The sequence below is a fragment of the Oryctolagus cuniculus genome, chromosome 12, assembly GCF_964237555.1.
Source record: "Oryctolagus cuniculus chromosome 12, mOryCun1.1, whole genome shotgun sequence".
In the NCBI taxonomy this organism is placed as follows: Eukaryota; Metazoa; Chordata; class Mammalia; order Lagomorpha; family Leporidae; genus Oryctolagus; species Oryctolagus cuniculus.
The window spans coordinates 16,001,109-16,017,869 of NC_091443.1; the positions used below are offsets into that span (position 1 = coordinate 16,001,109).

Below are 16,761 nucleotides of genomic sequence, written 5' to 3' on the forward strand. Positions count from 1 at the left end.
TTGTAACAATTTCTAAGCTGTCAGTACCTTCTCTTTCATTATTCAGTGCATTGTCTCACATGTGGTATCAACAATGCACAAGGTACTGACTTTTCTCAAAAGTCTGAATCCGCTGCATTTCTTCCTTTATAGGGTGTGCCACAACTCCAAGGTGTCTTCAGTTCAGTTGATGAAAATATATCTGATTAGTTTTAGACCATCAGGACCTGTTTCCAAAGTGATACTAACAGTGGACATGGATAAACAAACCATATATTCTCTTTGACTCCACTGATGAACTTAGCTCAATCTAGTGGTGCGTACTGGTGGAGAAGATTGAAACTGTATTTGGATACTGACTGCATTCTTCTCTTAACACTGCTAATAAAATTGAAGGCATTTGGCAAATACCTTTTTAATTCCCATTTTAGCTGTGCAAGAGAAGAGATATGTATTCAAGGATTAATATTGAGATTATACGAAGGTGAATTTTGCAAAATGAATTTGGAATTATATCCATAGCTTTCAATCTTGGCTGATAAATAGTGCTGTCTGGATAAAGATGTAGTTAGACTATTGAGCCACTAGGTGGCACCACAGAGAATATAAATGTCTGCACCAATCACCAGGACTCTGCAAAGATTTGCTATTTGCTTACGTATCTATTTTATAGTCCAAAACTTGATCATTGCCAGAACATCTGTGAAGTCAAAGTGTACTGAAGAAAGAACAATGTTGTCCTTCTAGTTTTCTTCTTCAATATGAATGAACAGATGATGTCATATTAATTAAAACCTTTTAACAATGCTATAAAGTTAAATACTAGGCTATCAACAATGTGCCTATAAACCAAGAGGTGGAAAAAATATGGTGCTATATCATTTTAAAATGTGAAATTTAGTTTTAATGATACTAAAGAGAATTTAAAATCCAGTTGCTTTTTTAAATATTTCTGTATCCAGCTTCTCATGGTCATGAACATGCTTAGGAGGAGAGACTATGTATGCCTATTATGCATCTTTCTCAAATATAAGCCATGTTCATTTTGCTGCTAGAATGAGCAAATTGGTATCTAGTTGAACCCATCCCACTGCCCATCAGTGTGGTTTCTCAATGGCGGACCTGGCCCCTGAACAGGGCTGAAGCCTCCCTTTGCCAATTGGTACACAAAGTCATGGCATGCAGCTCCAGGAATCTGCTGTTTGACAAGCAGCTGGCAGCCCTGCAGGCTCTTAGAACAAACAGACTGTGTCATTGCCACATGTTGCAAAATAATCTCTGCTCCTAAGGACTCATCTTAGCTTCAGAAGGTCTCTGAGATTTCAAGAATGCCAGCAGATACTAATAAGTGAAGGCAATTCAATGGCCATTTGTGGAATTACTCTGTGGTCAGTGTCAGGTGGAGTGGAGGTGATACAGAAATTATTCCTGGGAATTCTTGCCTAAAAGGAGCATTAGTGATGAGGTGGCTGGAGTCAGGTGCTAAGCAGAAATAGAGGCTGAGCTGCAGGGTTGTAAGGAAGGATTGATGTTCTTCCTTTACCAACGCCATTCTGCAGTGCTCGCGGAGTATCCTGTGTGCTTGGGGATAGCCACAAAGATGCCTCATCTCTAGAAAGGGAATGATAGCTTACGTCTAGTTTTTATATTTCTCTCTCCAGCTCTTCTCTCTCCTACATGATGACCATAGATTCATTGTTTCTCTTGCATGGTCCTGATAGGACTTTGTGTTTCTAGTGAAACCACAAAATGCCATCAAATATTCTATAATAGTTTACTTAATAAGGCAGTGGGCAGTGAGTCTGTATAATTAAATGAGTGAAGCCATAAATAAAACATTTCAAGTTTAATAGATGAGGTCATATTACAAAATAGGAATACATTAAGAATATGTTCCAACTTACCATTGCTCTTCTGTAATTTACATTTTCTTCTCCTGAGTAAGAGGAAATACATAGACAAGTGTGTCCATGCGGGCAAGAAGTGAAAGGCCAATTTGTTGAGACATTATTGTGTACTTTTAGTGTTAATGGGAGCTTTCACCAAACATATGCTCTTGTATTGCTGGTGTAATGAATTACTAGTTTAATTGCTCTATCAAGGAAGCTCCAAGTGGTTAATGGTAGCAAAACACCATACTGTTTGCTCTCATACTGTGTGCTGAACTGGATGAATTCTGAATTCTGGCTATGTAACTGATTCTGTTTTTTAATAAATCAATTTAACAAAACAATATTCTGTTGACATAGCTATTCTTTTCTTGGTTAAGATTAAATGTCAGATTTAACCATTTAATTAGAAAACAAACTGTTCAGCTGCATAAAAAGTAAAGATTATGATCACAGCTCTCCAAAATTTAATGCATGCACTTAATAATAATGTTCTTACCTGACAGTTAAAAGCAATAAAGATTTATGATCAGTACCATTTTCAAAGAAAATGCTCAAAGTGATTTATGGAACTGGTGTCCCTATCTTCTATCTTCCTGTTACTTCCCTTCTGCCCTTAAAGAAAGAATAAAAAAGTGTTTCCCTGAAGACTGAAATGCTAACTCTGACTCTGGTTTAGTCGGTAACCTGGAATAAATCGCATTCCAGCAGCAAGCCAGTGGTAACATTGTAGCTCAGCCCTGGAGGAGGTCTCTGCATGCTTCTGCCCTGTGCAGAAATCTCATTGCAGCATCCCTGAGAGGTCTTGCCTGCTCTCTGCTTTAACATTTTCAGGAGACACTTCCTTTCTGAACAATTCCAACTATTAAAAAATTCCTTTTGTGAAGCTAAAGTCTGCCTCCTTTTTATATCTGTCCGTGACCCTTTGTTTTGCCTTCTGGAATATTGCAGAATAAATCTAATCCATCATGCACAGGCTGCATTTGACACATGTTCTCAGAGTTGCCCTTTCTCTCACACCATCCTCTGTTGCTTCAGACTTTCATCCTGTGATATGGTTTCTGGATGCGACCACCCTTCTGTCCCCTCTGGATATGTGGGTCTGGACCCTTTCACTGAACACCTTTTTCTGCAGAGGATCTGATTGTATTCCTAGGAGAGAAGGATGGCTCTACTGTGCTTATAGGGGTGTGTGTGTGTGTGTGTGTGCGCGTGCGTGTGTGAGTGCATGCGTATTTTCATATGGGTGCTTCTGATTTAACCCAGCAACTTTTTGAAAAATTGCATTTCAGTCTTTAACTTGAGAGCAGGAATCCTTACTTTTGAATAGACTTTGATAAATAGTAAAAATAGGTATTTCATGACCATTTGTAAGTGCTGTGAGGGTTGGGTATATTCAGTTACTTTGTTTTAATTAATTCTCAGTTAATATTTATTGAACTGAAAATGATTCTTTTTAAAAATAAAATTAGCCTTAAAAGGGAGATTTCAAAGGTGAATATTACTGATAATGATTATTTAATTTGTAGCTTTGGCCTTAAATATCTGACAACATGTTAAACTTGTTCATGGTTTAATTAGAAAAAGAAATCATACATTGTAGTTTGATCTTCAGAAGTCATGTTTTGCACTGTAAAATGTAAACAGTAGGTGGTGCGTCACATTTTCCCCCCATTGAGAGACAAGCTCAAAAGATGAAATACACAGTTGGTCTTCTATATTCCTGGATTCACCTGCAGATTTAACCAACTGCAGATAAATATTAATATCACCACTGAAAGTCTTAATATTATCATTTTAATAGAAACCATTTTAAATATGTCTATACCAAGCATGTGCAGACCTTTCCTTGTTGTTATTCCCTAAATACCGTGTTTTAACAACTGTTCACACAGCACTTGCCTTGCATTAGGTGTTTCAAGTAACCTAGAGGTGATTTAAAGTATACAGAAGCATTGTGTGGGTTACATGCAAATCCTATACCATTTCATCTAAGGGACTCGAACAAGTGCAGATTTGGGTATTCTTAGGGGGCTTCTGGGATCAAACACCTATGGAAGCCCAAGGATAACAGTACACTTTTTTTTTTTAAAAAAAAGATTTATTTTATTTATTTGGAAAACAGAGTTACAGAGAGAGGTAGAGACAGAGAGAAAGGTCTTCCATCCACTGGTTCTCTTCCCAGATCGCTGCAACGGCCGGAGCTGTACCAATCCGAAGCCAGGAGCCAGAAGCTTCTTCCGGGTCTCCCACGTGGGTGCAGGGGCCCAAGGACTTGGGCCGTTTTCTGCTGCTATCCCAGGCCATAGCAGAGAGCCGGATCAGAAGAGGAGCAGTCGGGACTAGAACTGGCACCTGTATAGGATGCTGGCGCTTCAGGCAGGGCGTTAACCCACTGTGCCACAGCGCCGCACAACAGTATACTTTTTTTTTTTAACTTTTATTTAATAAATATAAATTTCCAAAGTACAATTTTGGATTATAGTGGCTTTTTCCTCCCATAACCTCCCTCCCACCCGCAACCATCCCATCTCCCACTCAATCTCCCATCTCATTCACATAAAGATTCATTTTCAATTATCTTTATATACAGAAGATCAATTTAGTATATATTAAGTAGAGATTTCAACAGTTTGCACCCATACAGAAACATGAAGTATAAAGTACTGTTTGAGTACTAGTTATAGCATTAATTCACAATGTACAACACATTAAGGACAGAGATCCTACATGGGGAGTAAGTGCACAGTGACTCCTGTTGTTAACAATTGACACTCTTTATTTATGATGCCAGTAATCACCTGAGGCTCTTGTCATAAGCTTCCAAGGCTATGGAAGCCTCTTGAGTTCTCCAACTCCCATCTTATTTAGTCAAAGTGGAAGTTCTTTCCTCCCTTCAGAAAAAGGTACCTCCTTCTTTGATGGCCAGCTGGGATCTCACTCACAGAGATCTTTCATTTAGGTTTTTTTTTTTTTTTTTTTTTTTTTTTTGCCAGAGTGTCTTGACTTTCCGTGCCTGAAATACTCCCATGGGCTTTTTAGCCAGATCCAAATGCCTTAAGGGCTGATTCTGAGGCCAGAGTACTGTTTAGGACATCTGCCATTCTATGAGTCTGCTGTGTATCCCGCTTCCCATGTTGGATCATTCTCTCCTTTTTAATTCTATCAGTTAGTATTAGCAGACACTGGTCTTGTTTATGTGATCCCTTTGACACTTAATCCTATAACTGAAACTGATCACTTTGACTAGTGAGATGACATTGGTACATGCCACCTTGATGCGGTTGAATTGGAATCCCCTGGCACGTTTCTAACTCTATCATTAGGGGTAAGTCCAACTGAGCATGTGCCGAACTGTACATCTCTTCCCTCTCTTATTCCCACTCTATATTTAACAGGGATCATTTTTCAGTTAAATTTCAACACCTAAGAATAATTGTGTGTTAATTAAAGAGTTCAACCAATGGTATTAAGTAGAACAAAAAATACTAAAAGGAATAAAATAGTAAGTTTTTCCTCAACAGTCAGGACAAGGGCTGGTCAAGTCACTGTTTATCGTGGTGTCCATTTCACTTCAACAGGTTTCCTTTTTGGTGCTTGGTTAGTTGTCACCGATCAGGGAGAACATATGATATTTGTCCCTTTGGGACTGGCTTATTTCACTCAGCATGATGTTTTCTAGATTCCTCCATTTTGTACCAAATGACCAGATTTCATTTTTTTTTTTACTGCTGTATAGTATTCTATAGAGTACATATCCCATAATTTCTTTATCCAGTCTTCTTTTAATGGGCATTTAGGTTTATTCCAAGTCTTAGCTATTGTGAATTGAGCTGCAATAAACATTGAGGTGCAGACAGCTCTTTTATTTGCCAATTTAATTTCCTTTGGGTAAATTCCAAGTAGTGGGATGGCTGGGTTGAATTGTAGGGTTATATTCAGGTTTCTGAGGAATCTCCAGACTGACTTCCATAGTGGCTTAAGCAGTTTGCATTCCCACCAACAGTGGGTTAGTGTCCCTTTTCCCCCACATCCTCTCTAGCATCTATTGTTGGTAGATTTCTGAATGTGAGCCATTCTAACTGGGGTGAGGTGGAACCTCATTGTGGTTTTGATTTGCATTTCCCTGATTGCTAGTGATCTTGAACATTTTTTCATGTGTCTGTTGGCCATTTGGATTTCCTCTTTTGAAAAATGTCTATTAGGCCGGCGCCGCGGCTCACTAGGCTTATCCTCCGCCTAGCGGCGCCGGCACACCGGTTCTAGTCCCGGTCGGGGCGCCGGATTCTGTCCTGGTTGCCCCTCTTCCAGGCCAGCCCTCTGCTGTGGCCAGGGAGTGCAGTGGAGGATGGCCCAGGTGCTTGGGCCCTGCACCCCATGGGAGACCAGGAAAAAGCACCTGGCTCCTGGCTCCTGCCATCGGATCAGCGCGGTGCACCGGCCGCAGTGCGCCGGCCGCGGCGGCCATTGGAGAGTGAACCAATGGCAAAGGAAGACCTTTCTCTCTGTCTCTCTCTCTCACTGTCCACTCTGCCTGTCAAAAAAAAAAATGTCTATTGAGGTCCTTGGCCCATCTCTTAAGTGGGTTGTTTGTTTTGTTGTTGTGGAGTTTCTTGATCTATTTGTAGAATCTGGTTATTAATCCTTTATCAGTTGCATAGTTTACAAGTATTTTCCCATTATGCCCAACAGTATACTTTCAATTACTTACTCGCCTTAGCCTGGATAAATCATTGCCAATAAAAGAAAGCTAGAGCCATGGCCAAAGTGGAAATAAACACACTGAGTTCCCTATTTTTTTTAAAAGATTTATTTATTTGAAAGGCAGAGCTACAGAGTGGCAGAGGCAGAGGCAGAGAGAAGGAGAGGGAGAGGGAGAAGGAAAGAGGGAGGAGGAGGGAAGGGGGAGGTCTTTCATCCGTTCGTTCACTCCCCAGATGGCCGCAATGGCCCGAGCTGCGTTGGTCTGAAGCCAGGAGTCAGGAGCTTCTACTGGGTCTCCCATGCGTGTGCAGGGGCCCAAGGACTTGGGCCATCTTCCAGTGCTTTTTCAGGCCATAAGAGAGGGCTGGATCTGAAGTGGAGCAGTGCCTATATGGGATGCGGGCACTGCAGGTGGTGGTTTTACCTGCTAAGCCACAGTGCTGACTGCTTGAGTTCCCTCTTCAAACATTGTTAGTCCCTGGTGATGAGAATGCCTGACTGTCTTGTGGTACATTTGCTCAGATGAGGATCAAGATCCTGTAGGAAGCCTCTTGCAGTGCTGCAGAAATGTGAGAATTTATCCTGAGAGGTGACCTTGCAGTTCAGCACTGTCGTTTTCCTTTGCATGAACCACAGTCAACCCCTAACTCAGATCGCTGGAGTCCAGGCTTTTCTGGAAGGTGGGGAAATGTGCTGGTATGGACTGCCCACCCTGCCCACTCACCTGCTCTCCTGAGCCCTCTCCTTTGCATCCCCTTTCCTACCAAAATGTGTGATTTCAGGACTGATGGGAAACTCATAAAATCCACCCTCATGCTCTATAGTGACAGACACCCATTAGGATAGATGAGAGCACCAAGCAGTCCCTGATCAGTGAAACATTCATCTAAGCACTGGCTTAGAAAGCAATAATCCACTTTGTGTATTAATTTCAAGATGCAAATGATGGCTTGGCTTTTGGCAGTGGAAACAGAATGAATTGGGGACATGAAGGGGATGGTGTAGGGTGTAGGATGGTGGAGGCAAACGGTGAGTGAGTTTACAAGAAGGAGACTGGGAGTCATTTTAACTACACAGTTGGCCCTCGATCTACAGGTTCCATATCCATCAACTCAACCAACTGCAGAGGCACTTTTAAAAAAATTTACATCCATACTGAAGGTGTGCAAACCCTTTTCTAAGCAACAGAGTACAGCAACTATTTGCATAGCCTTTATACTGTATTAGTTATCAGAAGTAATCTAGGGATGCTTTAAGTTACATAGGAGGCTGTAGATGGGTTGTATTCAAGTATGACAGCATTTTATTTGAGCTGTGGCTTTTGATATCCTTAGGGGGTCCTTATATCCTTAGGGGGCCCTAGAATAAGTCCCCACAGATAATGGAGGATAACTGTAGTTAGGAAAGTGAAATTCCTACAGATAGGTCAGCTCTTGACTTGACCATAAGATGTGAGGGATTCAGCCATGCACAGCACAGTAGTTAAATATACAAATTCTCTAGGATTTTTCTCTAAAACTGGGAGGCTGATCCAGCTTTTCTGATCTTTCATCCCTGGATCCTGCCATTCTTGGGAGCCCCAGTGATAGTGCTTGTTAACTGACAGACGTAGGCAGCATTGGATGTCTGATGGTCATGACTGCCTGGCCAGGGAGATGAGTGATGTGCAGGACCCCTTGGACTGTCTGGAGGAGCTGAGGCCGAAGGTGGTGGAGTTCTTTTTGTCCCCTCCTTACTGGGTACGATTTCTTAGGAAGCATGATGAATAATGGGGCACTGCTGCCTGAAGACTTTCATTATCCTGTATTTACAGTTCCTCTCATCTCAGCTCCGAGTTCAAATTGTTTGTGTTGATTTCCTTCCATAATGAAAGTAGGGCATGTGGCAAATGGGAGGTCCTCTTTTTGGCCATCTTATCAGAGTAAAATAAGGCAGTTTAAGGAGCAATCACCTCTGCATACCTCCTGGTATGTCTATAATATGATTCAATTTTCTCATCATAAGTGTCTGGTTATTCAGGGCGCCATAAAAATCAATGCTCAATTCCTATCTTTGTGTCTATCTAAAAATCTCTGAAAGTTAAATAATATGCCTCTTTTTAGTCAATATAAAAATAGAGTCACTAATTTTAATCAGTAAACTTTGATTCCATCCAAAGAAGCACCAGTGAAAAAGGCTTAAATTGTCCCTGTCTTCCAGGAAGTCCTACCTGCCCTATCAAGCAACCTGCCAGGGCTCTTTGAGGAACCCTGTCGTTTCCTTTGTGGATGGAAATTACTGGTAGTCAGTTCCCTGTTGCTTACCTCTCTCTGCTGGTATTCTCAGAGGCAGAGGATCATTTTTCTATATATTATTTTGGTGTAAAACCATTTGTAAATGCATACATTGTTATTTTCATAATATTTGCTTTTCATGAACTTCTTGAAGACTGGTTGTATACTTTGGACTTAGCATAATGAAAATGAAAGAATAAAGAATAAATGCAACTTTTTAATTTGGTTCTTTATTATTTGAACAACAAAATTCTTAAGCTGGCCTTGGCTGTCACTTTGGGCTTGGGGCTTTCAGCTGATGCCAAGTAGAGGATTGGAGTCATCAGAATCCTGCTGAGGGCACAAATCCATGTTTCTGAAAATTTGGAATGATATTGAATCGTTACATTCTGACTGCGAGAATTGAAGGTGAAATTCTGGAATGCGTGGGTTTTGCTCTGGTTGGTCAGTGATGTTTATTAGCAGTGAGCACCCAGGGGACCAATCTCTCTCTTTTTTCTCAGTCTCTCTAAGAGTTGGTATGAATAATAAATGGGTCTCTGTTTCTTCCATTTGTCACATTCTCTGGGAGTCAACTCAAATAATCTTTCTGTGCTTTGTGCCGTTTTGATAAAAGGTGACTGGTATAAGATTTTGGTTTCCAAAGAAGCAGCAAGGAAAGAGAAGAACAAAACTACTTGGCTGACTGTGGAGTGACATCCAGGCAGTCACTGTGGCCCCGTGACATCACTGTTAACATCCAGAATGTTGCCCCATAGGCCACAGCACTGTCTATGCCTCTTTCAGAAAAGCAGTAAAAAAATAAACCTGAGCATTCTTTTAGCTTTTCTCTCCACTGGAACACTCTGTGGGGAATTTAACTAGACAGCTGCAACCTTGTGTGGACTTCAGTTTTCAAATAGAGAAAATTCCAGCCAATTTAGATGTGCCACCCTGGATTTACACCTTTAAAGGGAAAAACATTCTCGGCAGGAAGGTGGTGTTAGCCGCTTACTCCCAGAAATGATCATATAACCCTAGAATGTTCCATGATGGCAGAAATCAGTGAGCTAAAGTGGCATGGGCTTGTTGGCAAGGATTAAAAGCTAGGTGTCTGGAAAACATTCTTTGGTATTTATATTCATGATAGTTCAGACTTCCCTAAGATTTCCTTCTTTCTTAACTCATGATTGAGTGAGCAGTTCTTGTTATGATAGTTATGTTCATACAAACCTCAGTTTATATTACCCATATATCTTTGGAGCATCAAAGATATCACCAAATGTAGGCATTCCATTCTTTTCTCTATGTCCTTAAGGTCTTGGTGGCCTTTCATTCAGTGTCTCTTTGCCCTTGGGTTTTGGGAGGGTAGAACTGCCAGTCTTGTATCTGAATGCTCTGCAAGACAGATGACCCCAAAGCTAGAAAAGAAAAAAACACATTGCCAACATTCTAGAACATCGGGGTTGCTCTGGATGAGATGCAGGGATACTTCAAAGAGTTCATACATAATGGAATTAGAAGATGTGTATTTTGTACATTTAAAAAATCCATGCGTTATTTTTTCATAATATGCATTTCAGTGAACTTTTGAAAAATCCTTTGTATGCATGCATTTCAAAATTGTTCACACAAAAATTATCTTGTCCTTTAATTCCAGTTTTCACAAATTCTTTGAACTCGTCCCATGCTTTACATTACAATTTAAATATTCCCAGGAGAATCTGAAAGGTAGGCACCATTGGAATGCAGGCATTGAAAAGTAGACTCCAGGTCACATGGAGGACTTTCAAAAAGACAAGTAGGGCCACAATTTCAGGGCAAGGCCTGCTAATCTCTTGTAGGCCAGCTACCATGGGTATGGGAAAGGCATGGGCTCCGTTAGCATTCAGGAGGCCACAAGGGGCTACTCTCCTTGTCCTCCCACTCCACTCTGCCTTGACAAATGCAACTCTTTTCATTTGAATGCCTCTAGAATGATCCTTTTCCTGATTTTATCCTGTACAGTTTTTATTTCACATCCTAGGAAGGAAGAAATTAATATTCACAATTGATATTGCATATGCTTTATATTGAAACGCTGAGAACCAGCATGCCAGGGGTGAGGGAAACAAAAACAAGCAACCACCAGGTATGCCAGTGATTGCAGCGCGTGCATAACTTTCAGCTGTGTGGAGGGCCATTGGGAGACCAGCGTTTTTCTAGACAAGAAAAATGAAATCGATGAATGAGATAGTCCTGGGTTTTTAGATGACATAAACACATTCAAATATACCACAAGCCCAGCTGTCTTTCTCTCTCTAGCTCCACCTATCCAACCAAGGGTATTTGCTGTTTTGATCCCTCTAATGGCAGGTCTGAGGCTTGATAAAGACTTGAAGCTCTGTGGAGTTGAGTGAGCCCAGCTACATCCATATAAATGCAACTGGAGAGGCAAGGAAGGGTTTTGCATCTCCTTGTGGGGTCCTGAAAGATCATTTCTGTGTTTCACTTCAAGGCTGGATTGTGCTTTAGGGTAAATGTGACAATGTCCCCCTCCACTTGTCCCTTCTTGTGCCCACGTGAGGCTCCTTATTTCTTTCCTTCCTTCTCTTACCAGGCAGAGGAAACTCCAGCTGTGCTGCCTGCTAAGGGTTTACTGCTGTTCTTTTCCAGAAAACAGGGAGCCACCTTACCTGAGCGGTTTCATACCCCTCTCCCCACCCATGGTGGTCAGCAGCCAGGGTTGATGAGAAGTGGGCTTGAGAGGCTACTCGTTTGGAACAGGTGGGGTGATCGTAGCACAGAGTGCATGTTCCACAGCTCACCTTCAGCTGTGAAGCTACATCCTTGTGTAGCTTTATCCTCCTGTGCTACTCTCCTACCCTCACACCACTTGCCTGCTCCTGACTCATCTGAGGCGCGCTTCTCAGGCTCTGCTTTTAGGGATGCTGACTTAAGTCAGGGACTACCCATCAGCCTCAGCACCTAGATCTGCAAAGGTGATTCTGCCTCCCCATCCTGGCTTTCCAGGCTTCCCTGTCATCTTGCAAGCTACCAAATACCCTTTCCTAATCGCTTTCCTGTTCTTACTTATCTGAAATTGACATCCCTCATGTACCACCACAGAGCTCTAACAGCGTTATTGACTATAACTGTCAGGGTCAGATCAGGAGAGAGAGAGAAAGGCTACACAGTAGTTTCAACATGAAAAGAGAATATAGAGAATTACTAACTGTAATTGGGGAGTGGAGCAAAGAGAGATTGACTTGCAGGAAGTCAAGAGAACACAGAAGATTACAGAAGCGGCAGCTAAAAGGAGAAAGGCACACAAGGAAGATATCCTCCGGGCTGAGATGCAGAGGTTATCGGAGAGGCCATGGTCCTGGCTCAGAAGATGACCAAGGAGTTGTTACAATGCTGCACACAACCCCCTAGTTTCTGGGGGAAAACTTTTCATAGAGAAATGTCTCACTGGGTAGTCATTCTACTAGAAATTCACCCAAAATGGGTGTTGGAGGAAGCTTCTGGCTATCAGCCATTACTGATTCCTGGACAGTGCGGAAGCCGGGTATTGGGGGGAAAGGGGACTACTGACACTGCAGGAACTAGACATGGGGGCAGTGTGTGTGCGTGTGCACATGCGCTCCACATTAGTCTGACGCTAAAGCAGCCCTGCATGCTGAGCCCTGGGGTTGCTACTGTGCTGTAGGGGCTTGGAACTGGAAGAGTCAGCCAAGCTGCTGGTGTCTGGCTGCAGGAGGCTGCCCAGGAGCACTGCAGAACCAAGAAGCAAACCTTTGGCAATGTCTCTGCAGCGTCCCTGCTGAAGAAACTTCTGCCAACTGGCAAAGGAAATATGTTTAAAGGGCCCAGATCCATTTTTACCACAGGCAATGAAGGAAAAATTCAGAGCAGAGTGACAAGGAATTAACAACTGGCACAATATCTTATTTCCTTGCACATGCCTAGGCCAGGAATGCTTACACATTGCAGATGTGATGGCAAGTCAGTGCTCAACATACAGTGGAACTACAAAAGAGCAAGACATTGCAGGTAATGGGTCGTAATTCTTTCAGAAAAGAAAATGGTCTGCACTGACCTTGGAACTGCAGTAAGGATTTTTTTTAATGAAAGCCCCTAATCTGCTACTTTGTTCGCTCTCTGACCCCTCTGATGTACACAACATATGGTGGTCTGGTGCCAAATGGTGCTGCTTTCTAGCAAGCACTCAGTTCATACTTTGCTGCTAAAATGTCTGACTTTAAGCAGAATGAGACCCTGAATCCTAAGAAAAAGAATTTTTTGTTTTGTTTTGTTTTTCATGTGTTAAAAGCAACATAGTACCAATGTTGTGGTTAGTATTAAAAAGGATCCAAATTTTCTATGGAATCAACCGTTTTAAGCAATTCTACATGAAAGGGAAATTACAATTATTTTTGACAGGCAGAGTTAGTGAGAGAGAGAGAGAGACAGAGAGAAAGGTCTTCCTTCTGTTGGTTCACCCCCCATATGGGTGCTATGGCCGGAGCTATGCCAATCCGAAGCCAGGAGCCAGGTGCTTCTCCTGGTCTCCCATGCGGGTGCAGGGCCCAAGCACCTGGGCCATCCTCCACTGCCCTCCCAGGCCACAGCAGAGAGCTGGACTGGAAGAGGAGCAACCGGGACAGAATCCGGTGCCCCAACCGGGACTAGAACCCTGGGGTGCTGGTGCCGCAGGTGGTGGATTAGCCAAGTGAGCCTCGGCGCCGGCCTGGGAAACTACATTTTGAAACAAAAAAGTTTTGTCAAACAAGATTTTAAAAGTTTAAAATCAGAAAAGTATTTAAATTCTTTCTAATGTTCAAGGAAAAGAAGCAAACTGTACAATATCCAGAACACAGTGTGTCCTTGTATTCACATCGTGGCTACTCTGAAAATGTTATAATTTTTAAAGTTTGAGAGAAGATGCAGCACTTAAACACTTCATGAATGTTTTCCCCAGAAAATATACTTTTTTTTTTTCTTTGACAGGCAGAGTTAGACAGTGAGAGACAGAGAGAAAGGTCTTCCTTTTTCCATTGGTTCACCCACCAAGTGGCCGCTACGGCCAGCGCGCTGCGATGATCCGAAGCCAGGAGCCAGGTCTCCCATGCGGGTGCAGGGCCCAAGCACCTGGGCCATCCTCCACTGCCTTCCCGGGCCATAGCAGAAGGCTGGACTGGAAGAGGAGCAACCGGGACAGAATCCAGCGCCCCAACTGGGACTAGAACCTGGGGTGCCGGTGCCACAGGTGGAGGATTAGCCTATTGAGTCACGGCGCCGGCCAAGATGATATACTTTCTTTAAAACACTTTACCATTTTATTTGGCCGTACATTAACATGCTTTTCTTCCTGAAAAAATGGATTTATATTAACAGTGTAACTTCTAATGTAAAAACATGCAAGAGATAGTTAACTGAAGTCCCACCATCCTGAGTGACTTCAGTCATATATCAAAAGTGATGTACTGAATAAGTTACAAAATTTTTAAATGACAAAAATGTGTAGATTCATGCTTACATGTTCAACTAGGGTGAAACTAAAACAGCATGTCACAAAAATAATACTTAAATTCTCTAAGTTAACCAATATGATATTTCCCCAAAGTTAAATATTAAGTTTTGTCAAATAAATGTTAATAAAATGAATCACTGAAAAGTGATGTTTTCTAATTTTTTACCAAAATATTGATAGCCATTTCAGAGCATCAATTTGAATATTTTCTATAATACACACCAAAATCTGATTAACTAACAAGAAATTTCTTGCAATACAAAAGGATAACAGATAATTAAAATATTTACTTTATAATTCAAACCATATATATAATTCACCCTTCCTAAACCTTCTAAAGTAATTAGGAACTGTGACACTTTCTTTTGCCTAAAACTCTGAGGTGAAAGGGTTTTAATAATGTCATAAAAGTAGAACCACAACCCTCCTTTCTGTATTAAATTGTAGCTATCAGCTTAAAAAGTTTATAAAGAAAGGTGGCAACTTGTAAAGCTGTTGTGTACAGTTCCTAAACAAAATATTTCCAGGCAAACTTAGTCAAAAGTGCTTAAAGTGACCCTAAAAAACAACATCCCTTGGACACTTGTTAGTGTCGAGATGACTGTAATGTCTGCCAGGTAGGGGTGAGAATTCACAGTGTGACTTTGCACTGTGATGGTGGTATATGCTGAGCCACAGGGAACTTGACTGTCGTAAGTATGATTATGGGACTGAGCTGACAGTGAAAATCCTGGCTGATCCACATGTGGACAACCAAATTTCCCACCATCTGCTATCTGTCTCAAAACATTGTCACTGCTTGTCTCTGGTAATTTTCTGGAGAAGAGAAAAATCTCGGGATTTTCTGTGCTGATGGAGCCATGTTAGCCACAGTCCTTTCATATCTGCTGCTAAGGGATGTGGAGGTAGGGCTTGAGTTTCCAGCATGGTAGTGGCACTATGACAAACCGACATCCTGTGAGGCGTGAGTATTTCCTGATCTAAATTGAATTTTGATGGGCCATCCAAAAACTTTGATTCCATTAAATAGATTCATTGCATATGAAACAGACACCTCATATTTGAAATTTACAAATGGGAACTGCTTTGGTTTATCATCCTTACCTTTCTGGAATTTTTACCTGTAATAATGACCTAGTCTGGTGGAAAAGCTCGAACAGGAGCTCTTCTGTGACTTTAGTTTCAGTGTTGCCCACAAAGAGAGTGCAGTCTACTTCCATGGTTACTGCCCCACTCAGCGGAGGGATGCATCCCTCTCTTTGCAAGTGGGTAACTGCCATGCCTCTCCATGTCTCTGGCCTCACTTTCTGTATCCACAAAGTGAGTGAGTGGTTTTGAACAGCTCTAAAATGTCATGTACTTTTCTAGTTTAACTGTGTGTTAGTTAGACAAATGCAGGAATCAGAACTGTGTGAACCTAGAGGAGAATATTAGGCCTACTTGTTAACATGCTTCCAAACCACATTGAAGTACCTGGATTAGAATCCCACCTCCATCTCCTGATTCTACCTTCTGTCCAGTACAACCCTTAAGAGGCATCAGTGATGGCTCTGGTACCCTGTGGGAAATTTGTGTTGAGTTCCTGGCTTATGGTTTTGGTCCCAGCACAGCCCTGCCCATTGGGGACAATTGGAGAGTGAACCAATGGATGGGAGGTCTCTTTCTGTCTCTCTGCCTCTGAAATTAAAAAAATAAATAAATAAAGCTGTGCTTACCCTATCATCTCTTCCCTTTTTTCCCCTCTCTCTCTCTTCATAGGTATGTGTATGTGTCTGAATGTGTTCATATGTAAGTATAGATGGAAATGACTGGCTGCATATAGACTAAAACGTTAACTGAAGTTATTCCAGGAACTTGGATTATGTAGGATTTAAATTTCCATCTGTATACTTTACCAAATATTCCAAATGTTATACAATCTGGATGCATCACAATTATGATCAAGAAAAGTAGAACATATTTAGAAGTAATATTCCCATCATCATATTGGAGAACAAACTTATTCATGTGAAAACCCATGCAGCAGTAAAAGTCCTTGGTCATTCATACTCTGTGGGAAGGAGATCAGACCTCTTGTAATAGTGCCTGTGGCTCTGGGTTTTCCCAGATATCATTGTGACTGCTGAACAGATACCCACATTGTTCCTGATCTCACTGGCAATTTCATTGTTTCTACTGGAAGACAACATAGGCTGCACTCGCCAGAAGAAATAGTGAGAGTAGTGAGTTCAAGAAAGGATGGAGAGTTTTGTGAGTGTTTTGAGAATAGCAAGGAAGACAGGGATGGATATCCAATGTTTGTGGAGGGGAGCCATCCACGTAGTGGGGAGAAGGTGTTTTTGTTTGCTTTTTCCTCCTTTTTATTAATATAAAGAAAACAGATTTCATGCATTCCATAGGTACAGATTCAAGAAGACAACCA

The 16,761-nt window shown here is 41.7% G+C and overlaps 1 protein-coding gene and 1 pseudogene across 1 annotated transcript in view; one reads left to right on the plus strand and one right to left on the minus strand.

Annotated features, from left to right (window-relative positions):
- GABRG3 (gamma-aminobutyric acid type A receptor subunit gamma3) overlaps positions 1-16,761 on the plus strand; it is a 666,707-nt gene that overhangs the window by 95,589 nt on the left and 554,357 nt on the right. The gene's annotated exons all lie outside the window — the stretch shown is intronic.
- Positions 14,873-15,559, minus strand: LOC100341038 (RNA-binding protein 7 pseudogene; annotated as a pseudogene).